Source organism: Melanotaenia boesemani, chromosome 21 (assembly GCF_017639745.1).
Source record: "Melanotaenia boesemani isolate fMelBoe1 chromosome 21, fMelBoe1.pri, whole genome shotgun sequence".
Classification (NCBI taxonomy): Eukaryota; Metazoa; Chordata; class Actinopteri; order Atheriniformes; family Melanotaeniidae; genus Melanotaenia; species Melanotaenia boesemani.
This window is the reverse complement of record NC_055702.1, coordinates 10,754,679-10,781,959: the sequence shown is the minus strand read 5'-3', so window position 1 is coordinate 10,781,959 and position 27,281 is coordinate 10,754,679. Positions and strand designations below refer to the sequence as shown.

Sequence of the window (27,281 nt, the reverse complement as noted above, 5' to 3'; positions counted from 1 at the left end):
AATGGGGGGAAAAGACAAAGCACAGTATGTCCTCTTTAAGTGAGCAATTTTTGCCATGTTATTTACATTTATGTACAATTTACTATCATCTTGTGTTCTTAAAACAAAATACAGGTGGGTTTCTGTCTCAGCCATTAAAGCTCTCTAAGGGTAGAAATACCCCAGTTGTTTTGTGCATGTCATATGAAAAAGAGGACAATGGCCGCCACTTATGCACAGGTTAATTAAGCCATTCAGAGGGCATCATCTTTAGGTCTCCACAGGTTAATTACAGAGCAAATTACAGACCGGAAGAGAAGCTATTTGCCTTCACTTGAGAGGATGCAACTGTAACTTCCAAACAGGTCATGGCATTTTTGTCTCTAAATCATGGCTCACTATGTACAACAAGCAGCAGATTTCTTTGTATTTTTGCCTCTGGTCAGCTGCGTTGCTATTTTTAGGCATCAGTTCATGTCATTCTGTTAACTAGAATGGAGATTGGGTCTGTGCAGCACAAACGTCAACCTTTTAATTTGTCCTGCTCAAAACAGTTGGTCACCAAGTTGGCATTTATCCATTTTTCGTGACCACAACCTTGCATGCAAAAGGACAAAAATACACAGGGCTGAAGAGACATCAGGAAGAAAGTTAGAGCGGGATGAATCATGGCAAAGCGTTGTTAGACACGCACAAATCAGGCATGACAAATGGCAAAAAGTCAAGTCAAAAGCAAATACACACAAACTTAGATATAAATCTCTTAAATGTCATCTCAAACATACAAGAACTGTTAAAGATGGTGTTAGAACTTGGATTGTATTTCTGATTTGGTAAGATAAACTCCCTCATCTTAAGTCCACTTCATAGTCCTGAACCTTTTAGAGCTGTATCTTTACCATTAAGGGATGTAGCATGTGTCAAACAATAGCTTCAAGCAAGGTATTACATATGTATATAACAAGAACCTAACAAACCAGTCTTACTGGACTTGAAGAGTGACTTTAAAGAAAATGTAGCTTGGCAGCTGCAATGGAGACCAACAGCCGCCCACTGTCAGAACCAAAAACAATAAAAACACCTCTATAGATGGTTGTTGATCCATCTCTACAATATTATCTGATCCTTCTTGTGTGACATTTGGTACATTGTGTAGCATTAAAGCTCAATAAAACGTTTTTTTCTTTGCTTTTCTTTATTTTATTTTGTTTAATGTGGGTGAAATTAACTTTTTTTTATATATTATAGCTGCAATATTTCACACAGAAAAAGAAAAATATTGTGCTCTCCAGTTTGTTTACCTGTGACATACAGTCCTAGTTCTAGAGAACCATCATGACCTGGTTGTTTATATATGTTCTACAAGTAAATAGGACAAAAGAGTTTGGGTTAGTCAAGCTGAAGTTTCTTTAGAGGAGTAACTGTAAATTCCTCTGGGAAATACATGATCCAGCATGGCGTTTTTTTGTTCAAGATATTAAGCACAGTAAGTCTTACTTTGGTCAGACCAAGAAATTAACAGGGTAAACAAGTCTGCGATACCACAATGACAAGGGATCATGGCCACATTCCCAAAAGACTTACAATGAGGCATCAGATGCTCCCCTTTCTGGCCAATCCCTGAGGTTCAACTGCTGGGTGGTACAGCCAAAGACTGGGCCATTTGCTTTCAAACAGCACCCAGTTCGGGCCCTAACAGAGCTGTCTGATCACATTTCACAACATTTCACAACACGGCCAGGGCAACCAACAGAGCAGAATAAGGCAGAGCTGGTGGCCCAGGGCCCAGAGGCCCACTGAAAACACCAAAGGATGCTGTGCTGTGTTCAGCCTGGGCAGCAGAACGAGGACAGAGGAAGCCTCACTACACATAAACCTCCCTCAGAAATAGTAAACAGCCTATAGCATATGTTCAAACAATGTTTATTGAGCTTTTAAACGTGTTTTAGTTACAAAATGCACATTAACAGCTTTGTCTGGACGCATTAACCAGGTTTATGTTGTTATTTTGAAGATGTGATTAAGAAAAAAAATTATGGAGATTTTCCTAAAAAAGGATGTGACAAATCAGCTGTTTCTGATTTGATCAAGCTAACAATAAATTGACTGACCAATAACATCTCAGATTTAGTAAAGAAAATATTCCCCAAAATGGGAGACATCCCAGCAAAACAGCTTAAGCTATTTTCCTATTGTGCATTCCCATCCTTGTTTCCAGTTGAGACAACTACTTCTTCTAATGAATCGTAACTAAAAGGAACAGGCAAAATGATGCAACCTTGTTAATTCACTTTATGCCAGTTCAGGAAAACGTGCTGTTGTATATCAAAAACAAAAACTGAGAAAAAAGAAAGAAAGAAGTAGCACAAACAAGACATGACCATGCACTATTGTGGAGGAAAAACATGGTACAATTTAATACAGCTTTAAGTACTAATTCAATCTTGTGCCTATTGTTTTTCACTTCCAATTATTGTTTTTCATTTTAGAGTTGAGCAACAACACGAGACTGTCATTGTGCCAGAAAGGTAGTTGAAGGACCAAATTATATGCTTCTGTATAAATAGCCTATATGAGAAGTAGCTCCACTAGAACAGATGGAAAGAAAACCACAAAATAGCTAAAAGATGCTCAAATTGTTTCTAGCATATTCAATACACAAAACAGAAACTAGTGAAACCCATAAAATACCTCAAAAGATGTCCCCTTTTGGTGTTGCTTTTAGGGTCTACCTGGTGGGGAGTCATTATAATTCCTATTTCCAGTTTCTCCAAAAAATGTGTAGACAAAATCAATTTACTAGCTTTAAGTGCTGAGGTGACTTATCTTTCAGTCAGACAGCACACATCTCCCTCCTTCTTAAAGTAACATGGTTACCTTGAGACACCGGAAAGAGAAATTTTACACAATGGAAAGAGAACATTTTCCATCAGAGGTAAGAAGATTATTATTGTTGTTTACCATCTGTAAGAAAAGTCACTCACACTTTCACACAATGAACTTTAAATGAACCAGAGCTTCAAACAGACACGGTGGGCTGAATTATGGATGTCAATTATCAGGCTAAAAAGGTCCACAGCTTATTATCAACTATGAATAAACCCATGGGGGAAAAGAAGAAGTATGTAAATGTAGAACATGAAGGCAACATTTAGTAAACACAAACCCAATTAAAACTTGTTTTTGCAGTCGACTCTTGTTCCCTAGAGATGCCATCTTAACATATACAATGAAATATGGCAGATTCAAGTTCTACAGCATTTCTTTACCAAAATACGTCAAATTTGATGAGTTTGTATATTTCAAGCATGTAGTTATGAAGCATTAAATGTCAGATGGCCTGAGAAATTGGCATGTCGTAGTCCACAAAGAATGAAGAGTATACAAAGCTGAGTGCTTTGCAAAGGGATTGTTTGAACATGAGTAAAACCCATGAGGGCTGTAAACATGTGTGCACACCTCTGTTGAAATCATAGAAGGCTCAGTTACCAACAAAGGAGGCAAGTACCCTGGGGCTCCCCAACTCCTTGAAGCCGTCACATTTTCTGTTCAGAAGAGTGATTTGATGACTTCACTCATTTTTAGCCTGAGGATTTCCTTACGTTTAACCACAGCCAATGTACTGCATACAAACTACACCAGCATAAATAAAAAAAGACCTTGCTAGATGTATATTTTTGCAATGCTAACAACCATATTCAGTGTTAAAGGTTAGCGTGCTAACTAGGGCTGCAACTAATGACATTTCTCTAAGAAAAACTTTATAAAACTTTATAAAATAAAATTACTTCATTGCATTAATTTTAAATAACTACACGTAATATTATGTAGTAATAGCTGACAGGCCTTTGTGGATGTCTGTAGTAAACTGACAGCCAGTATTCAAATTTTCTTTTAACAGAAGACACCAGACTACTAAAAAGCATTTACTCATCATTTTGGGCACCAGTGTTCTTGGGTCAGCTTAGGCTGGATGGCCAGGAAGTGCAGGACAGATGCAACAATTGATCGCCCTGTAACCGGTTTTAGATAGTCAGTATCAAAATATCCATTACGGTCCTGGACACAATAACATATGAACCTCAGAATGATTCACGTCATGGCAAGAGTGACACATCCATGTCATCCACGTAGAAGCTCCTCAGCATGAAATAAGGAGACACAAAGGTCAGAACAGCTTATAAAGAGCTAAACCATAAAATAGCTGGAGGCTCTTACTGGGCTGCACTGTGATTAAATAATAAATTAATAAAATAAAATCTGCAGGTCAGACCTTTGAAAGATCAGAATCTGCCAAAGAAATTGCAGTTTTTGCAAATGTAGTTCAGACAAAACTATCAAACAGAAGAATGTGACAAATGTCTGATTCTAACTAAAAGAAATTTACAGTCTATTTAAGCACCCCTTTAAAAATAAGCCCGAAACCTTACATGAATATCACATTAAGGTAATAATTGCTGTGCAAAATGTAATAAAACACAATGAATCTGGTACAGAACTGACAGCCATTTGGAAAACTTGCAAAACATTAATGGAGAAATTTTGTAGACCAAGAAATCGGTGAGATAATTTCCAGTACCCAGCAGAGCTTTATTAACAGAAAACACACCGGGCTGATGCATTTTTCTGTGACATTGCTTGAACAGAAGCATAGACTTTGCCATTCTGTACTTTGTACTGTGGAAGAACCAAAATCTTAAGAGAACCAGATGTTTTAAATAAGCAACACCACCTGCAGAGACAGCATTTTGTTTACTTTGATGTTTGAAGAGTGAGTATGTAACAGAAGTAGAAACAGAGTACAAAGGAAGCAAGATGCCATCTACCAAAACACACATGCATTAAAAGTCTGGGTTCTTTAAAAATAAATAAATAAATAAAAATAATACATTATAAAGGTAAAATCTGTGGCGTCAACTCTAATGTTTCAGTAAGAAATTCCAGCATGGGTACACTGTTGTTTAAACACTATGCTGCTTTGAAATAGTTTATTTCCACTTCCACTCTGAAATATCTCAGTTTATAAGATGTCTCTGGTGATCAGGTATCATTATGATTTATATTTAAAAAAGAATAAATTGCACAGATCAAATGTCTCTGCAATTTATATTTTTGTGAAAAGCATCTGCAAAGCATTTGCACAGTAACAACACACACACACACACACACACATTTGACAAATGCATAAAAATCGTTTAAAGGTTGATTACATTTCCAAGTGAAAGAGAATGTCAAATACATTTTTATATATCTCAAATGGCCTGCCTCTAAGTCACATAAAATTGTTTTGAATTCATTCAACAAGATCGTTTTCTATTTTTTTATTTTAGGTGATGTTCAAGTTTATTCCAACACCACCAAAGGGTGCATCGGCCATCAGTAAGAAATGATGTCTTTCAGCTGATACTGAAATTTGACAGCAGTTTCTCTTTTTACATACAAATTTAGTTCAGAGGGAAATGTTGCTTTTCTTTTACTCATTTTATGGTTCCAATAAAAGCCAAACTTGTTTTGAGTGATCCCTTTGTCCTTACAATACAATACAATAAAAAATGTGATCAAACTGTGGTCAGAAAGATATAAATTCCTGGTCCATATTGCCCTACATGTAGACAATACCTACTGACCGCCATGAGCAGTGGAGAGTTAGAATTAGTTATAAACCTCAGAGCTCCATAAAAGACCGCATTGTGAGGAAGCATGCATGCAAACAAGGTCACTGTAATCCAGCACAGGCACGTCTGGGCCTCTAGTTGGCCTCGAATGAAAGACACAACTTGATTTTATAATAAATAAAAAAAAAAAAAAAATCAGCTTAAGTTTTAAATGTTGGATGTGAGGCCTAAAAGATAAAGCATGATCTAATACAATTACAAGAAACTTATAACTAGATACTAAATAATAAAGCCCTTATTGGCAGGGCTCTATGTTGACAAATACTAACAAACTAAAGATACATATACACACCGTTGTGTACACAACTGAAAATCATTACCAATCAAAAATCCATCTTATAAATTTATTTCTAAACTATCATTCTTTTAGGATGAAAAGTCTATTTCTTGTCATCTGCTCCATCATGAGCACTGTAACAAAAAAGAAGAATTTGAACACATTACTGGTCTGCAGCTATGGTTTTGGCTGAGAACATTATGACAGCTCAGTTGCCAACTGTCAAGCTTCAAGCTGTCTTTTAGCCTTCTCAATTGGATAATTAATGTTGCCATCAAAAATTACACTCGGCAATAATTTAAATTAGCATGGACTTAAGTAAATCATAGCAGGAGACCTTTAAATCTACAACATCGACTTTTACTGGGAACAGTAGGAGGCTTCTCTTTTTTTACAACGGGGAGCAATGACCCGTGATTGTGGAACTGCCACTCTCTGTAGGAAGCCTCACACAATTTTCCTCCTTAGCCTTACCTCCTAGTGATTAGAGGAACATCTGCAAACACAAGCGGCCCTTTCTGCTTCTCTTTTCATATTTTACACAAGCAAACTCCAGGAATCATTACCCAACATGAGCTCATCATTAGCACATTCATAATTCAGTGTAATGGATTATATAATTGCTTCATTAATCAAGAGAGCCACCGCAGCATACTTTCCTATAGATTAGCTTAATTATAGGAAATGCCTCTTTTTAAACAGACACTCTGTTTACATTAGTTAATTGTAAAGTCTTTATTTTGTAACATGGGAACTTGTGTGCAGGCTAATATTTGAAATCAGCTTGTCAACATATGGCCCTGGATTCTTAAAGCACATTTTCAGACAACTCTTCAATAAAATGTGTTATGGAAGGAGGCCACAATGAAAAAGTAGGCAAAGGGGCAAATGCCTTTCAGGAAGATGTCAGACTCCAGCATTAAATATATCACATTATTTATTGACATTTGCAGCCAGTGAATATTCCAGTTACATTATTTACAGTCCTTTAGTTTGAGTGGAATTCAACTGCCAACGGTTAGTTTTGAAAAGAAATAACAGGTTTTATTGTAAAAACACATTATTACATAAGAAAAATGACTTTGGATTTGCAAAAATAGCAGCACACCTATCAGTAATTTTCCTTGTCTGGTTCCTCCCCCAGACTGTACTAAAAAACCGATTATATTTTATACTTTTCCTTGTTCTTGTATTTACAAGGGGGAGTGGGTGAGCCAGAAAATTACTATGCATTTTGTTCTCCTGCATATATACACTAGTCCAGAATAAACCTCCAATCCAAACAGAAACCGAGTTATTGGTCCCTTAGTCTGTACCTACACAAAACAAACAACTAAATGGTTTGTGGTTACTGTCAAGATGCTGGCAAAGCTTCACAAGGCTTAAAGCCTTCTGCCAATAACACAGCCTCAGCCAAACAGAATGATGGAGAGAGACACACACAGAATAAAAGATGGCAAGCAATGTTTTTTCCATTGTGAGACATGCCTATGCAATGCTTGAAAAAGAAGAGGAGCTTACACATTCACCTCGCTGAAGTGACATTTAAATAAGCAGGAACCATTTTCTTCCTCAATCCCTGCATCCCCCTCCTCCTTCTCCAGTTTCCTCTGTGCCACTGTAATTTGAAGCAGTCACAAACAAATCCTCCTCATAGACCTTTCCAAATGTCAGGTTCTGTCAAGCAGGAAGACGGCTTCCAAAAAAAAATCAGGGCCTTGGAAACTTTTGTCAGGAGTTCAAGCATGCATGCATATTTATGGGCATTCACAAATTCACTCCTCGCACAGTAGCTGGAGTAGGAAAGAACCGACTGAGCCACTGATCTGACAGTTACTTGACTGCACATTTTACAAGGACTGCCCAGCACGTATATGCACGTTCATTTTTTAGCAGCATTTTATCAGTCAACAACTTTTTTTTTCCTGCAACAGTAAAAAGACCCCTTTTTTATTTCCTCTAAGAGATGTTGCTGTGTCCTAAAATCAAAAGAGCTCTGCCACCATAGCTACATTTGGACAAATCATCTGGGATAGCGCTGTAGCAATGTTGCTCAGTCATCTATAAAGCCCACTGCATTCTATCAGTTACAGCATCCTTTACCTCAGCAGCTGTTTGAATATATCTGATCTGGTTAAGCAGCAACCTCTGCACCTGTGCATGCTACTGTGTTTGTAGAACATCCACAAAAATCACTGTGATAAGCCGGCTGTCTTTAGAATAATGGTATCAAACATCTTGATAACTATAAACTTTTAACATATCCTGCAGCCCTTGTTAAGACTAAATTATAGATTATGTAACACAATAAGGACAATATTACTAAATGGTATCACTATAATTATTATTACTGTATTGTTAGCACAACTATTATTATTATATAGTTCCATAGTTCACTGATAAAAACGTGTTATGAAGAGATATTGATTTTATAGACTGAATGTTGTTATTAGCACTATTGTTTTAATAAGATTATTTAGTGTCTAGTAGTAATTGTGAAATGGTATAATATCTGAAGATTGTTGTAAATTACTGGGGGGGGGTATCTAAGCTTATGCTCCGTTTGAACTGTTTTCATTTTTTTGGTCATATATTTTATTTTTATTTCCATTTTTGTTTTTATATTTGTCATCATGTTCAAATAAACTTTCTAATCTAATCTAAAAATGCTTTTATTATAATAAGGTGGGAATAAAGTTAAAGTTGAAATAGAGCCAACTTTCATTTTTACTCTTAGATTTTGACTTATGAATTTAACTTTTAACAGTCCAACATGCTTCTATTCTTTCAAAGTTACTAGTCATATCAGGTTAAACTTAATTCTAGTACTAGCCAATCACTTCGTGCATCGTTTTATTTCAAAACTATACAAGAAAACAAGTATGCTGAAAAAATAAATAAAGACAAAGAAATTCATTTTGTGTTCTCCCAGTGGCATATGCTGACTGTTTAGGGAACATAGCAGCTACAAGCTTATATGTTATAGATGTCATGTAACACCACTGTGTCTGTACACATATATCTATTTCAGACAAAAATTCATAACTTGTCCAGTTCATTGTAGCCAGAGCATCATTCTGCTTGCTATGATGCTGGACAGGATAAGGTTAAAATAATTTGACAATTTCTCACCAGCTTATTCACTTTTTAACAAGTGTTGATAAAGCCTTCAGTTTATGGGGTCAAAAACATGTATAGTTCAGATATTTCTTAATGGAAAATTCTTCCCTAAGCAACAAGCAGACTTTCACAAAAAGCCTGCATAGGTGAGAATTAATGCAGCAATCATGCATTCAAGTTCCACATAATTTTAATATCCTCTGCCACAAAGAAAGTTAACGAGAAACCGTAAGCAGTGTGTGCAATCTCACGAGTCCTTTTCCTGCCCTGAATGTGAAGGAATGAGACGAAGGAAAGCAAAAGGAGCTAATCAACTCTTACTCTTCAGTGGCATTTCATGAACTATCTCCCTCTAGTTCGGTATGCACAAAGGACACATTGTATCAATAAGTCAAAACACTGCTACAGCAGAAGTGGATCCAGACTATTCAGCCATGAAAGGAGATAGATCTTATGGGCAAGTGGAAGATTAAATTAATTTTGCAGAGGAACATCTTGAGGGATGAAGCGCATCCTGAGTTATGACAGTGAGCATGGAGAACATTTGAATGTTAAAAGACAATGTGGCTGTCTGTGTAGAAGACGCTGAGCAGGTAGAAGTAGCAGGCGAGTACTGGGAGGTTCGAGGAGTTAAAGGAGGAAGAGAAATATGTCCTTGTTGTACCTTTTGAGGTTCAATAAGTTTGACTGCACATTGTGTCAAGATGTCCAGAAGGCCAGACTGGATTGGGGTCCTTCCCCCCCCACACACCTTCACATATTTCCTCTTCACTGCCTTGCATCAGGCACAGGATCTGAGCCTTTAATATGGCTGCCAGTGAGGCAACAGCCATTTAATAACAATGCAATAGTTCCCCACAGCAGTGGTCCAGTGTCGCTCATACACCCTGCCGTGTGCAGATGGTACATTGTCTGTAATTTACGAAAACACTCTCCTTCCTGAGATGTTTTCTTTTTCTTTCTGCACTACACACACATACACACTGCCCTTTTTGTCAGCAATATTTAACTCTCATCTTCACAGAAACAACACACTTTTGCTCTGCAGCCCATACACTGATATTTCGTAACAGGTCATCTGAGGTGGCCGCCTCCAGAGGTGATCCTAGAGCATGTCCATGTGTGTTTGGGTTTGTGTGTGTGTGGTTAGCAGTAAGCTTCTTGCATGTGCCTCAGCCTCCCGCGGTGGGGGACATCTGGAGGAGGCGTTACCATGCACACAGAGAAAAGAAGAAGAGTTCAGGCCTGAAATATCATCCTCCAAGGACAAAACAGGCTGTTATTAACATACAAAGGGGAAACCGGTGGTCAAGATGTACTCCTATCCACACAGCTAATGCCGCTATAAGATAGTCACCTTGCCAAGTTAGCTTAAAACTCATCCTCTTCATCAGTGGCTCTTTCTCTGACTCACTGCTGAGCACAATTAGGACACACTCTGATGAAAATGACCCATAATTCAGAGGAAGAAAAAAAGCTTTGGAAGAACCATTTCAGAAGGTAGACGTTCATTATGAGCCAGCAGGGAAGAGCCTCCTCTTAATAGAGTGTCAGCTATAAACATACCTCATCATCAGAGAGCCTGCCATTTGATCTCACCTCTGGGGGTTCGGCACTGGGCATCTTCATTCATTTCTTCTTTGTTTCGCTTTCTGTTTACTCAGTAATGGACTCTGCCCAGAGAGTTGTTAAGGGGAACAAAGTGAAAGTGCCCGGCACTCTGCTGAGGCGGTGATTAACGAGTGAATTAGAAAACAACTCCAGGTCACCTTCTTTTACAATGTGATGGATGATCTAATGTGAGAATCTGATAGCCTTTGTTATAGGTGAGCCAAAATCTGGATCGCAGGTGGAGTGAGGTGACAGTGTGCAATTACAGTGTGTAGAATTTTTTTCAAGACTCTTCCATCAGTTCCCACTACATTGTAATTAAAAGTTTAAGGGAAAACAGAAAGCATCAAAGTTTGATGCTTTATGGTTTTGATAATAAACAACCCACTGATGAGGGTGCATGCAACTGTGTCCACCACTGTCTGTAAAGCAGTAGCTACCACTGCCCTATTTTAGCTGCACATTTGCCATCTCTCCTGTCATAGGCAGTTTTACAAGGCTGGGAATGAGGACTGCCATCTGTCCCACCTCTATGGGGTGCACAGAGGGACATTTTGCACAGTTTTGGCATGCCTGACTTCTCATAATGCTGCACAAATGTTTAGACACATTACATAAGCAGTGAGACCTTCACTAGGGTAGAACAGGAATGGAGATGGATATGTGTAGAAAAAAACAAGAAAAGGAAAGGAGGAGGAGAAAGGTGTTTTTTTTTTTTTATTTCTCTGACTAACTTCACTTTCAGGAAGACAACAGCACTACAGGGCTGCCTCGGTGTTGCTATAGATTACATGCAGGGGAAAGAATACGTTTAAAGAAGTCAAGCTTGAAAGCAAATGCCAAAACTCCACATGAGGTGTTTTTAACGCACTCGAGCGAGGACTTGTGGAAAGTTTTCACAGCTGCAATAAATGTCTCAAACATGTAAAATTCTGTGCTGAAAAAGGCTCTTGCCAATGTTGTAAGGTACTTAATGAGGGAGCGTGCATGTTCTGTATTTGCTGCGAGATGCTACTTTGCACGCTATAAAAAGTGAAGCCAAGTAAATTTTTTTCACCAAAGATTATCTTAAAGTAAACCTTCTGTAAAGCACTTAATAAATCTTCATTTAAAGTGAAATGTCAATTTAGAAAACTAACTAAACTGGCCAAGGTAAACTGAGAGAGGATACGGCCTGAAAATTAAAAAAAAGCACAGCTAATGCTTTGAAAGACAAGGTGAAACTGAGCTCAATAATTATAGCTTCTGCTGAAAACCAGGAAGAAGAGGAACAACAGCTCTGATGCACCGCAGCCAAAAGAGAGATGTTTATTTTTTGCTGATGAGGGTCAAGAGTATTAAGTGTATTGCCTTTGGTATGAAAAGGGCTTTATAAATAAAGTTTGATTTGATTTGATTTGAATCTACTCACAGTTTTAAAGTCATGCAACGGACACCAAAACAAAATCAATATAAAAGACTGCTAATTTCACAAGAGGACAGCATAAAAATTCAGAAATGACAAATGAACGAACATTTTCCAATGTTTGTTTTTTCAACCAACACCCCAAATGATAATGCCACCAAGAGCAATCAGGATCTTTATAAGACAGCACTGCACTACGGCAAAAAGCTCTGCTGAACAACATCATCACCTTCTGACTGCCTTAAGATTTTATCCACCTCTGTGTCCACTTTTTGTTTGCCTGTAAGTGTATCCATCTGCATCCACCAGAAAGCCGACTACCTTTAGCTTCACTCTTCCACAAAACTTATTCTTTATCGACTATGACCACACATGTCCTTCATGTGGCATCAACATGTAGATACACACTTGTGTAGCTATGTGAAATGCCATCGCAGGACAGTTGCAGAACCATGGAGACTCTTAATGGTGTTTCACAGAGTGTACCTGAATCGTGCCCAGTGTTTCTCAATCCTGGTCCTCGGTAGGAGTGTTGAGTTTAGTTGTTTCTACGATGCATCATGATGCGGATGTGAACGATTCTGTGTGGATGCAGCAACAGAATATAATTGATTAAAATAATGTAATGTATAGATTCTGCTGCTGCTTGCATGTGTGGCGTGATCTAGCCGGCTGCAACAGCTCCGCAGATCAGAGGCTGAATTCGTTTTGACACCCTCACTTAGGAAAACTGTAATGCTAAGCAAACATACAGAAAATACATCAGTTTCTCACTGAAAATTTTTTATTTTTTTTACGTATTTCACACATAATTTTTAAGTTTACACATTTAAATATATAAAAACCAAGTCAGCTTAATGCTAACGTCTATGCAAAAAAAAAACATTGACAAGCTAGCGGTTAGCATGCGCGAAGGGACTAAAACTATTTAAAAAACTTTCTCCATCACCAAATTTTTACCTTAACAATATTCTCTGTGTTCAGTTACAGACTGACTAGAATTAACTTTCATTTTCTAACTAATGTTTCTAACGTTCTAACTTAACTACGGAAAGACTGAAGGGACAAAACACTCTGCTTTACTGCAAGAAATTTTGATAACAGTGTCACATTATAGTAGTGTTTCTTGATTTTCCAGCAATGGGAAAATAAAGTTCAATAATGAAGTTCAAGATAACATAATTCTTTACCTGTTTATGATGATTGTCAATATCAGGACACTCATTGATATTTGAAATAATTATAAATAAACAGGGAGTTCATTTCTGACTGCTTGTATTCATTGATAAAGAAAGTAGCAATGTGCAGTGATAAAGAAAAATGAAGAGGCAACACATCATGATCGCTGAATCGAATCGAAGACAAGATAATCGCCCTAGTCCTCAGGACCACTGCCCTGCATGTACTAGAGCTTTCCATACTTTAACACACCTTACTCAAATGAATGACTCAATGCAGGCTTGCACCATGCCAGTGCCAGTTCCCAAACCTAAGTTTGAACTGGCCGGTGAGTAAAACCTGAAAAAAAAAAAGGATTTGGTACCTGAAAAGTCAATTCTCAACTGGAACCAAAAACAATAGTTAAAACTGGATCTTTTGTTGAGACAAACTCTCTTTTGGATTAAATGATGGACACAACTTCACCTCACTGTCAGTCCTTTAAACCCCGTTTTCTATCCATTACTGTTTTTCCAATTAACTGTCAATTATCAGAACTGGACAAAGTTTTGATGAAATGGTGAAATGAAAATGCGCAGCAGGCATCATTCTGCTCACAAGCTAAACCTAAGCAGCTGTTTTTAAAGACTTTCACTTCACTTCAATCACAAAGGTTTGCTATAAGTGATGGGCAGAAAAGCTACCAGCATCACCCACCCCCTCCTTTTTAAAAGCCTACATCCCACCCACTCACTAGCTGCAGAACCTTTTATCTCTGATTTTATCAGTTCCTCATATTGAATACATAATGCAAAGTTAAAATGTATCTTCACTGGTGCTGTATGAAATGCATGCATATCTGCGGCGACATCTATATTTAAAAATAAAAGTTTACCATGATGAGCAACAGTTTCATTACCTGGCCCAATGTACAGACACAACAAGCTGCAGATATCATGTAGCAGAGTTGAGTATAACCAGGCTGCTCAGACTGATTAAGCAGCAAGCGATCTGTTTCTATGGTGGTCTTCCTCCTGTCCTGATAGCCTGCCTTACAATTAACGGTGCACTGTGATTTTTTTGGAACCACCTCCCATCCTTTGCTTGACTTGTTTTATGCATTTAAAAGGCTATACGTGACTTAGTTACTTACTTGTATTCAGTAATGAGACAGATATCTGGGAATGATGGTGAATTTGTAAGCATGCACCATCTCTCATAATTCTGTTTAGTAGCCCTGTAAACACTTATAAATGCAAGAGATCACTACAGCAGCCCCCCTGCTTTCAGCTCTCATCAGGCTTGCACATCTCCAAAGAAACCAAGGGCAGGAGAGGAGGAGATATTGCAAATCACATTATGGGACATGAAATTAATCCACCCTCCCCAAACATTTGGCCTTCACACAGTTTAACCTTGAAACAGCTTGTTACTCCCTTAGATGAGGACTTCATAAAACCCTCCCTCCGTCACATCCAAAAGAGCAAGTTTAACATTACAACAATGGCTCTGCTGAGGTAATTATTCAATAGGATCCTTCACCGGCCTGATGATACGTTGTAATTTCATTTCACTTATGTCTGTTTCATAATGTAATACACAATTGAGCAGGGGCACTTTACATCCCAAAAGACCACTTCCTCCTTAAGATAATAAAATCCTTTTGTGCTTGCCTTTCAGAAATCCTTGGTGGATTATGGTGAGTGCAAATTCAGAGGCACATCAATTAATATGCATTAAATGAAAGTGTATTAAGTTGTAAGAAAATAATTAACAACTAATAGCTATGCTGGCGCTTTGCTAGGCTGCACCGTGCCTTAACACTAACAAGACTGTCTTTGACATGGTCAACAGAGGCCAACATAAGCGTTACTTGACCTTTTACATAACTGAGAGACTATGTACTTTCACTTTATTACACTGCCACCTCACTCTCCCCTGATACTAATGTAGAGTGGTGCAAGGTAAAAAAAAAAAAAAGCACAGAGTGGCTGTTACATTCAGTCAAATAACAGAAGAAAAAAATCCTATCTGCTCGCCACATAACCACAAGATTCAGCTCTTGGGGTTTCAGCCAGAATAAAATACATCTGTTTGTGTTAGAGTATACTGTAGATCTCTTATACAAGCCCTATCGCTGGATCTTAGCCCTTTGTATAGTACAGAGAATAGCTCTGGCACAGGGTCCCACTTTCTCCTTTACAATGAAAAAGACATTCATGGTTCTAATTATCCTTTACTCCCGAGTAGCTTCGGAGAACACAATCGCTGCTGCTGTCAATGAAATTATAGCGAAGGGGGAGTAAGCAATGACAGCAGAAAAAAAAAATCTCATAGTCCCACTCCCATCTTTTTCACACGAACACTCCCGCAGCAAAAAAAAAGGGGGAACATGTAGAATGCTGCAAAAGAAAACAAAGGCAAAGAATAGGAATGTCAGGTAGAGAGTATCTTTGAGATATCTTTTCAATATACCATTTCGAAAAGGTAGGAGGAATCATGAGGGAGAGAAAAGGGAGAAGCTTCGGCTGAGTAATGACACTTTAAATTGCTCAGAGAAGTTAAGATGCTAAGTAGCTGCCACTGTTTTAAAGTTGTCCGCTTTGGCCAAGCGCAATTCCAGGGCAAGGCTTATGGTCTTGATCGGTTTTTTATTTCTACCTCTGTGTGTTTTTTTTTATGCATTGGTTTAAAAATTACTCCAGCTTTCAGCTAAATCAATCTTGCCTTTAGTTGGAGATAATGAGCACGTTCAGCGGGCTTCAAATGAACACCACTGCTCCCGGGCTCCTCTGCTCAACACAGTCACATCACACAGACACTTTTGAGGAAGGCACAAAGGAGAGGAGAAATCTTACCCTTCAGAGACCAATTAAAAACACATATTAAATTGACCTAAAAGAACTTCGGTAACACATTCATTTACAGTGTTGCCCTGTCCCTGAAGCTTCACCTCCTTTTAGGTTCATCACAATTGTTTTCAACTGACAAACAAACCACCTTCACTGACTGGAAAGCATCTCTCTCCTCTCTACAGGATTGAAGACTACATCGAGAAGCAATGAGCACATACAGATGTACTAATTTTCCCACAGTGTGCATTCAAGCTCACTCAAAGGACATGGGGCTAGGATTTACCAGCTCAGTAGGGCAGTATGCATACATTACACAACACTTTTTAAAGACTATAGTGAATATTAGATCATTACTATCTCTGCTGCAGGAAACATTTGATACAAAGAAAATAATTTCACAGAAGACAGAGAAGTATTTGTTTTCTCTTTGCACTTATTATGCTGGACTTAAAACGTATGATGCAGTGGATGGATTTATGCCAGAAAAATGCTCCAGAGCAGTCCAACCCCACCCCCAAAAAAATATCTGATGATATTTGAGGTTTCAATTTTAGTCTAATTAAGCACTAAATGCACTCAAGAAAAAAAAGTGGGAATGAGAAGTTCAAGCAGTTCTTCAACTAGCACAGCCCCAGTCAGAATTATATCCACGACATATTTAGTTCCACAGCCCAGAGGGTATGCAGTGACTCTGAAACATGCTCCGTCTCGCTTCCACAGCACTTCTAGGGAAGCCGCTCTCATAAATCCCCCCTCTAATGGTCGTTGGCGAGGGAACTTTTTAACACAGAACTTAGCAGCCACTGTTATTCACCCGCAGAGCAGGAGTCTCGGGATGATGGATGGTAATAAATATTGCACGGGGCTAACAGAGGTCCCCTCAGAGACGTTCAATTGTCTTGAGTGATAGGGTGCTGCTCAGCAACACAGGAGAGGCTGGCAGAGGGCAGCCTCTTCACCGGGTCGACTGAGCGAGTCTGTTCAATTTCCTCTGTGGAAACGTGTCGGTCCTTACTCTGAGTGATAATACTGATTCATATGTGCAAACAAAAAGAAAAAAGTGTTTCTATCTCAACTTATGTATGGCAGGTTTATTGGTTATGAATGAGGAATTGGTCCTCCAATTGGGAAAAGAACAATATACTGTGGACCCGTCATAATTGTGAATGTACCTGGCATGTGAGGAGAAAGAATACTGCTCAGTGTTCTGATCCCATCCCTGCTGCTCTTGTGACTTGAGCTGTTAAATTTGAGCTTTTTGACAAAAGAGCTCTGTCAAACTGATCTGCCCACCGCCTTAACCACTTCCTTGTCAATGGCTCACAACAGAGCAGATGTCCAGGCTGCACACATCTGTAGTGGCATTAAAGTCCTTCAAGCACACACACCCCTCCCCTTCCTGATCTAATACATGCACACAGGGGCTCATAATAAAGACAAAGAGCCACGCTACCAAGGTCATGTCTTATTTAGCATGCAGACACCAAATAATTTGCATTGATTATGACAAGATGAAATTTGGCATGATCTGTCGGGAGGATGGAAATCTAACAATTTGGTGTAAATCTAGTTTTCCATTCACCAAAAACAACTTTTGTTGTTATTTTCTGAGTCAGTGCTGAATTAATTGGTGTATAATATGTAAGAGTACTCACTAGAGTGTGTAATTAACAAGTTAACACAAGGCAATTAGCAGCTCATTCATACGCTGGCTGTGAACAGAAGATGTAGTTTACTTACCAGCTTTTTTGAGTTTACACTGTCAGCTGTGACACTAAATCCTCACTGGCATTAACAGCTCTGTAACTAAAAAACTGTAGCCGAAAGATTTGTTCCAAGTGTTTCCAAAATCATGGAAACTCCAGGAGATCAGGTTAGAGGGCAATCTAATGAAACAAGAGGATGTTTAGCTGCACTTTTCATTCACTTCATGTTCTTTCTCACAAGCTTCAATCACCTACACATAACTATATGCATACTTAACCACTAACTTCTTACAGGTGTGATTCCCTGGGAGGCACCACATGCAGGTGTTTGATCTATCCCATTGTTTGTTGATTCTTTATATGAAAAAAAACTAAGATAAAAGAGCCTATGATTCTGTGTGATGATGTGCTGCAGTTTCCTCATAGCTCCTCAAGAGTTTTAAAATTGTGCAACAGTATGTAGGTGTGAAAGGTCAGTGACATATGATGCAGACTGGACAGAAGATTGTGTGAACTTTTCTTTCTTTCTTTTCTTATTTGATAAGACGTAAAGGCTAAGCAGCATAGGATTACACAGGATGACGTCTTCCCCTGCCCACAAAACTCACTCATTCGGATCAAGCGTGCGATATGAGAGGATTTATGAGCGAGGATACTCTTGTTGCAAAAGCTGAACTCCACAACCGCTCAGCACACACACACACGCTCCGGCTACTAATGTACTTCCTATTTTCTTTTAACCGACACACATACACACACACTCCGTATGGGATCATTGCGTGCAAAAACAATCTAGTCCCCGCGTCTTAGCTTTAAAACCCATTTCCGTGCAAAAAAATTAAGGACATAATGTTAGCACAGGAGGTTAAAAACAACGCAGGGTATTCGTGTCCGTGTTTGTTAGGGCAGCTTTAACGTGGTCAACGTTTGTGGATGTTACAGCCCACCAGTCCATTCCCCATCTTCATGGCGCAGTAAGGTGGACACATGGTCAGAGCCGTATGCGGACCTGAAATCCGACAGCAGCCGGTCCAAAACAACTCTCATTTTATAGCCCAAACTGAATAAAACGAGTACATGCGTCTTGCAGCGCTGCACCGCAGTCTTACCTGGATGAACGATGTGTAATCTTAAGTTGAGAAGCCGAGTTTTAGGCACTCGTCGGCAGCAGCATCATCCGCTTCAGGACAAATGTTTCATGCGAAGATTTTTGGAGTAAACCTGATTCCACCTTATTAATCCTCCGTGCGGCTTCTTTCCAGCAGGCGGGAAGAAATGAGCTGATAGCAGAGAAGGAATAGCCTAACAAGGAACAGGCTGCGATGTGTTAAACACCGAGTCCTTGTTTATTAAAATACGGCGGAGCATAAACGCCGAGTAGGTGTCTAACTGTTTCACCGCTTTATTTTTTCCTCCCCCTCTTTCTCGCTCCCTGTCTCTCTTTGGCTGTAGTCTGTCTAACTCTCCTTTTTTTTATCAAGGCGGGGTCTTGGGTCGTTTAAACCAATGACATAAACCAAGACGAGGAAGAACCCCCCCTCTCTCCTTTCCTCCTCCTCTTCCACATCACACACAAACATCACCTTCTGCTCACATGTTTAGAACAAATGATGAGGTCAAATATAATATTTTGGGTTCTTCTTCAGTGATATTAAGTTTTTAACTCAAAATAATCAATAACTCAGTTATTCGGCTTTGGAGATAGAAGTCTGTGGAGTATTTAGAGATAACTTTTATTTACAAAAAACAAATATTTCTTACCTCTGAAATCATGCTGGCTAGAGATTAAAACCTCCATTTAATTACACTGAAACTTTTCTTGTCATGTGATGATGTCATGCTTTACATGGTAAAAACAGTTTATGCGTGTTTATTTTGTGGAAGCAGGTAATGTGGAAAAAAGTTTGTGACGGCATTTTGTAGTTTTGTAAAGCATAAAGTAAAACAAGCCTTCACACGCCAAAGTAAGTAACATAGCAATTTAAAAACCATTATTCATTATTAGCTCTTTCATTTACAGTCACACACATGCACAAACAGAGCCGTCCCCCCATTCTATACAAACATGAACTCCCTAATTTCTGTCTCTTAGAATGAAGATATTAAAAGTAATTAATTTCTGACTTGATGCTGCTGTGAGAAAACAATGTCTTAGGGATCTGATCACACCAGGGCAGGCCAGAGTCCACACCACAGCCGTAGGGCTGCAGTGCAGGACCCCCAGCTGTCCAGTTAAGGGCGATCACTGTGGGAACAACCCCCAGACTGAGAGACATTGCTCCCGGTGCAAAGGATCCTCATGAGGAAAACACTGAAGTTAAATAAATAAACACATAAAGACTTCATAAAATAATGTGCTAAAAAAAATGTAATGAAATAGAATAAAATAACATAAAAAATAAAACATGAATTAAATGGACTTGTACTCACACTCACCCATTCACATCCCCAATATGCACACTGGGAGGCAACATGGGGTTAAGTGTCTTGCCCAAGGACACTTTGACATGTAGTCAGGGAAAGCCTGGAATCGATCCACCAACCTACCAGTTGGAAGACAATGGTTCTGCCTCTTGAGCTACAGCCGCACAACTAGATTTTATTAGATTTTATTAGGAATTAGACAGTAAGATAAGATCAAATTGAATTCAGTTAAAAGCTAAGCTAAAAAGGTAGGTCTTGGGCCTCTTTTTAAAAACAACAACAGTCTCTGCAGCCCTGAGGTTCTCTGGCAAGCTGTTCCACAGCGAGGACCATAGTAATGGAATCAGACCCCGCCATATGTGTTGGTCCTTACTCTTGTTCCTTCTCCCATTCTACCTTGAGTTCTTCATATTTCCCCAGTTTGTCATCTTCCTTTTTCCTGATATTTCCATCGTTGGGAATGGCTACATCGATCACTACAGCTTTCCTTTGTTGCTTATCACTATCCCTATCACTATGTCTGGTTGTTGGCCACAACCATTTTGTCGATCTGTATCTGGAAGTCCCACAGTATATTAGCCATCTCATTCTCCACCGTCTTGGGAGGTGTTTCCCATTGTAACCTGTGGATCTCCAGTCCATATTCTGCACAGATGTTTCTGTACACTATGCCAGCTACTTGGTTATGCTTGCCAGTATCTTACATCCTGCTGTGAGGTTCTGGATGGTTTCAGAGGCATCTTTGCACAGCCTGCACCAGGGGTCCTGTCTGGTGTGGTAGATCTGAGCCTCAATGTGCCCTTTTCGCCCCACTTCCCCATCAGAGATTTTATAAAACTGCCCCTGCAACTTTATTGGTAAATTTCTATTCATTTAGTAGAATTCTTATCACAATATATATATATATATATATTCTGATATATATATATATATATATATATATATATATATATATATATGTAGTAATTAGAAATAGTTAAATAGTTGTTATAATTAGTGGTTGTAAGTAATATATTCATGTAAGGGCAGGGGTCTTTCTGTTGGTAGAAATGACCTTTTGTACTGTTCAATGCTGCAGCTGACCTGAAGAAACCTCTATCCAAGCATTCTTCACTACACAATCATAATCCATACACATGAAGCCTGTGTATGAAAGTTCGAAGCCATGACAGGTGGAAGGTAGTCTCCAACACTGAATTTATCAATCCTGGACTGAACATTAACAAAAAAATAAATAAAAATGTGGGTACATTTTTATGTCTTTCATACTTTCTACTTTTGGTTTGCACATCCGGAAGATCCTAAGAGTTATGTTGTCGGAGGCTTTATGCCTCTGGGTCACCCATGGCAACAGGTTTCTAGGGGAGGGACCAGACAAAGCACAGATCAACAGACCCCTATGATTAATAAAAACGATGGATCCAGGTTTCCCTTGACTGGACGTGGGTCACCGGGGCCCCCATCTGGAGCCAGGCCTGTAGGGCACGGAGGCGAGTGCCTGGTGCCCGGGCTGGGGTGCTAACCAACACGTCACTGTGCAGCCCCTAAACTTGATTGTTGAACAAAATCTTCTTATTGCTGCTTTTCTGCAGCACTAAGTGGTCACTTTGCTCCCTGTAAGCGTTTATTCACATCATAAAACCGATATTAGATCTCAACAGCTTAAATTGTTTTAACTGTAAAATTTATAAATCAGACGAATAGTATATTATCAACTCATTTTCAATCTTTTTTTTTTAATTTTATTTAACCTGTCCTGACCAGCATCATGACAGCAGAAAATTGTTTTCCTGAACAAATTTGCTTTGCAGTGAGAAGCCTTTTGAATCTTAAGTATTATTCTTTATTATTATTTTATTTCATTCTATTTTTTCTACATTTTTTTTATTGCAAAATTTACACATAACCACTGCACCGGACTGGAGGAGCAACAGAAGGGAGAGGGTGACCACAGAAGAGAGTGGAGAGTAATGTGAGAAAAATGAGAGAATGAAACAAAAGATTAAAAAAAACAGATAGAAAACAACAACTGGAATCAAACCCAAACAGAAAAAATGAGACAACCAGCTGCTACACCTGGAAGGACACAATAAACACCATAGGGCTTTTAATAAAACATAGAAGACATCAGAAGAACATGAGGAAGACAAATTGTGAAAACCATGTATGTGTGTATGTGTTTGGTGTGTGAGTACAAAATATTAGGGGTAAGTTGTATTTAGTGATCATGCAAATGCAACCACATCCCCTCCAAGCACCAGAAGCAGGCCGAGAGAGCCCTAAGCATCTGGCAACCAGCAGCGACTATAGAGGACAGAACTGAGACAGCCCACAACAGGGATGGCCACGCATCCACCCAAAAGAAGGAAGAGAAAGACTTCAGTCAGGATCCCCTATGGCCATGGAGCACAGGTCTCAGGGGGCCAGGGACTGTGGTCATCGGCCCCTCGAGCGTGACTCAGGGGCCAGGACTCAAGGCCCAGCAAGCTCTAGTGATTTAACCAAAATCCATATTTTTAAAATAAACAAGGGACAACTAAGATATATTTTAAAAACAGGATGCTGTGTTGAGACTGTCCTCCTCATTCATCGTCAAAATATTATCAAAAAGAAGAAAAAAAAAAAAGAATTAGAGAAATTAGTTTTGTTCTTCCCATTCAACTGATGTAACTTCCTTTTGTGTCATGTGACTTGTGGAATGTTCCAAATTAATCAGATGGGGTAATGTGTTAGGATAACAGGGCTGAGTGAAAACCTAGGGAGATAATTAAAATGTGTATTTTAAAAAAATGATTATAGATTTGTTTTGAAAAATATGTAATAGATAGATATGTAGTCACACAAAAATGCAAAACGAATCCCAAACATTTATTTTGGATTTTATTAGTCATATTTCATTGTAAAGTGTAAAGTTACAGGTTTTAAAAAAAAAAAGCTTTTCAGTTTTTTATAAACCCTTCCAACCATATATCTTAAATATGCATGTAGGTCACTGTGCAGGACACTTAACTTATTAAGAAAATGTATCTTACAGTTAAGTTTAATGCACGTTTATACATATAATTTCAAGGGGATAAAAATGGCTCCCCATGCTTTACTATTCCATCTTTCAACTTGATCTTTTGTGTGTTATTGTTATTCTTTTAAGCTTCACCAATTGATATTTTGATGATAAAAATGTTTAAAATTTCTTTATGTAATGTTTAAAAGTGGACATCAAAGTTCCATGCTTAAACAAAACTTATAAAATTACCACAAAAAGAAAGAAAATTTCTGTTTGGTTAGTTATTTCTCTCCTTTAATAATACCAATTGATGTTACATACATTACTGGAAAGACTGATTAGTCAGCTTTACAATGAAATATAACTTATAAAGATTGTGCTTCTGTGGAATGAGCAACCCAGTTAAACATGTGGGTAGTATCTCCAAGAAATGACCAATATTCTCCTGATAGTATTTACTCTTGTTTTGAGATTTAGGTGCTGCCAGATGTGTGCGAGTCCCAGATGTATAACTGGCACCAGCATGATGAGGAGGTGCCAAGCGTTTGTGGCTGCGTATAAATCTTCTACGTACTACTGAAATTCCTGACTGTGTAACATGAATAAAGTGTAAAAAGGCCAAAATATGTTGTTTTTTTCCTTATTATTGTATAAAAGTGCAATCCACCAAGCAACTCAAAACAACACATAACACATTTCAGGGCTTTACTCTCTTTTCACAGAATCGTGATCTTTACAAATAATACCTTGTTGTAAAGGTTTCGAACGGTGCATAAAACAACACAAGTTGGTGTTATTATTGGGGAGAAATAACTAAACACAAATTTCCTTAATTTTTGTACTAAGTTTAGTTCAACTCCTTTCAGCTTCATAGAGTATTTTAATGTATTCCTTTTGTGTTTTTTTTCCACTTTAAAGTACAGCTCAACTTGACTGAACCAGCTAAACAATGAAACCGGCACAAGACAAAAATAGTTGAACTGTGAGTTTCTTTCTTGGCTTTCACGTATCTTTAATATTGTTATGTTCACTTGTAGGTTTCTCTTATTTTACCTAAGCAAAAGAACGAGATTTCTAATATAAAGCAGAAAATACACAGAGCATGTCAGTTCCACAAAAACTGTGACAATATGAGTCTCTACCAACTTTTTACAAGAAAGAAAAAGTATTCAGAGGCTTGAGGGTGTGATGTAGAACCCTGTGTGGATGTCTTTCCTTAATCCCAATGGATTTCTTGCATTACAGGCCTGCTCCCACAACACAGGTCCCGCGAGACCCAGTCCCAGTCCCAGTGCAGCTATGTTTAGTGTGACACATAATTTTTTAAATTTTATTATGTTTAATATTCCACAGTTGATTTTATTTGCTGTTTACTTTGACATTGTTTGGTAAAACTTATTTACTTTAAGTAGATCTCTTCAGTGTCAGCAGTGTAATAATTTCTGTGACCATAAAGAGAAATCAGATGGACTCAATATCATTCCAGAAGGTGCTAGAATGCAGAACAGTATTAGAATATTTTGACTTAAAGGTGCAACTTACACAATTACAAATTTCAAGTAAATTTAAATTAACCTCCATTGCAATGTCATATAATACTGGAAAAACCTTGGACTTAAAGAGTAAAAGTATACTCTCTGGTAGTGGTGGTGATGGAGGAAATTGAATCCAGATAGCAAATACTATGCTGTTTGGGTGCATGGCAGTAAATATGTTTCATAAATGATGCCCCTGATCAGAAAGAAGCCATTTGTAAATCGATGATTTACAATCTTTGGCTATGGACTACAAACTGAAGGAGTGGATTATGTACTGGTGAGCTTGAAATAATGGAGACAATATTCATGTACATGTGGGTTTTAACCATCAGGTCTGCAGCACACTTTCTTATCTGCAGTATTTTTGTCACAACAGTCAGTTGATCCTTCCTGTATTCAGGGGGTACACTCCGCAGTGAAGAGGAAAGAAAAGAAAAGTGTTTGGTGTGGAAAGTAAAGCAAAGTTGAGCTATACTGTTGCTTGGAGAAATGTGTTTCTGCCTGAATGCTGCAGTCACTGGATCATATTTTAATATATATTTTCAGTTCAATCCCACTGTAATCATCAGCACTGTTTTTGTTTCACAAAAGCTGTTCTACACTACCTGCCTCTCACCAAATGGAAAATACACAAATTAAGCAATTACATGATGAACATTAAAAAAAAAGGAAAAAAAAAAACAATTAATGAATGTTTACTCACAGCACTGACATTAATAATTTAAATTAATTGTGCTGGGGTGACCTCTGAAAGCTTCTTTACAATTATTCACTTCTAGGCAACAAAAATGCACCATTTCCCAAATAGCGGTCATTTCTGGGTGGATTTAGGCTTCTAGCTGTATGGACTGAGAACCAGCCAGATTATCTATGTGTGTGGTCCCAATTTGGACCAGATTTAATAATTGGTTGAACTGACCCTGACTTCAGCCAGTCCAGATGACAGAAACCTAAGTACCTCCAACAAGCATAAACTATTTAAAAACAAGCACTCTAGTTTTAAAGAGTAATATCTGAAAAATCTAATGAAATGAATGCAAATCTTTCTGTATTTTTTTTTCTTTTACACATTTCAATAGCTGTACAATGTAACCATACGGAATTATTAATGTTTCTGTGCTGCTGGAGTCTGCAGTGAATCTATAATTGATGGTGTAGTTTCAACACACAAGTTACAGGCCTGTAATATTTGTTTCACATCATTAAAATTTAAAATATAATTAAGGGTCTCTTTAGCACTGATCACCACTGGATGTAGCAAAAGAAAATCTCATACTTCACTGATGTAAGGGAGTAAAAAGTAAAAGCCTGTAGTTCTAAGTAGAAACGCAGTTCAGTTTCTTTTTTTCAGGGAGCATTTCCTTCGAATAGCAGTCGTATAAATTTCAACAACCTAATATTGATCATTGTTGGAGCTCCCTTGATTTCTGATGATTACTTTGCAAGCAGTACTGTGTGAAGAAAGACAGTCTAGTTTAGTAAATATAGCGTGACTGTGTCTATGTTGGACCCATGCTCAATTGATTCGACGAGTCTATATAACTATAGAGCTTTGTGGATGCATGAAGTAACAGATAATATCACATGATTAATTTCCACTCTCCTGTTTTGGAACTTGTTGCACAAAGGACAAGCATTGAGTCACATGATTATGTTAATTCAGAAAGGGTTTGCCTCTGGGGAACATATTTGAAAGTGTGGCCCTGTCACAGACTGAGGCCACCACGGTGGATTTGTACATTTTATTTTTAGTCTTATTTCAGCATTTGATAAAATCACTCTGTGTTGAGGCAGTAGATTGTTTGTAGCGTCAGTGAAAAAGGTGTGTTCATTTGTAAATAACATTTTCCACATTTACTTTCTTTATTCCTAGTGTCCATATGCTCCTGTTTTAATGTGCCCATCAAAGATGTTTACATTCTTTTCTGATTGCTGGCTACAAGCACAAAAACACAAACATTCAAAGGATAAATAGCCAGAGAATGGCTTTGGAAAAATTCACCTGGCTCTTACCGGGTCTGAAATATTACCTTAGATGAAAAAAACAAACAAAAACAAACAAAAAAAAAACATCAAAAAATTTACTAAAAAATTAAATAAATTGTTAAATGTTGGCGTGTTAAAAATTCAACATAGTCCATGTACGTTCATGTATAGAGCTCTATTCTGGTCCCATCACTGCAATTCAGTCAAGTTGAGGTCCCTACATCCTTGTTAGGATAAGAAGGTTCATTTAATTAAAGAATAATAATGGTGTGTATTATGTGATGTGTTGCTGTTAATCTGAGGTCATATTGACCAAATTCCAAGACTTGGTAATGGCTACCTTTTTAAAATGACATTTTAATATTTAAACCTTATAAAGTGAACTGGGTGTACTATCTTTTTCTCAACTATATCTGAGGGCAACAACACTTGTAGGTCCCTAGATCTCCAGCGTCTTCTATGCGCTGCAAATTGGTCCACATGTTAAGAAACACAACATACTAATGTAATCTATGTGAAGAAAAAAGCAAAGATCTCTCCAGG

The 27,281-nt window shown here is 38.2% G+C and overlaps 1 protein-coding gene across 2 annotated transcripts in view; it reads right to left on the bottom strand.

The window, feature by feature from the left end:
* Positions 1–19,224, bottom strand: part of ctbp2l (C-terminal binding protein 2, like) — a 104,121-nt gene extending 84,897 nt beyond the window's left edge. For both annotated transcript variants that reach the window (XM_041973141.1, XM_041973143.1), the window contains exon 1: positions 18,896–19,224. The gene's annotated coding sequence lies outside the window, so the exon portion shown is untranslated. The remainder of the gene's footprint in view (positions 1–18,895) is intronic.
* Positions 19,225–27,281: the final 8,057 nt, after the last annotated feature.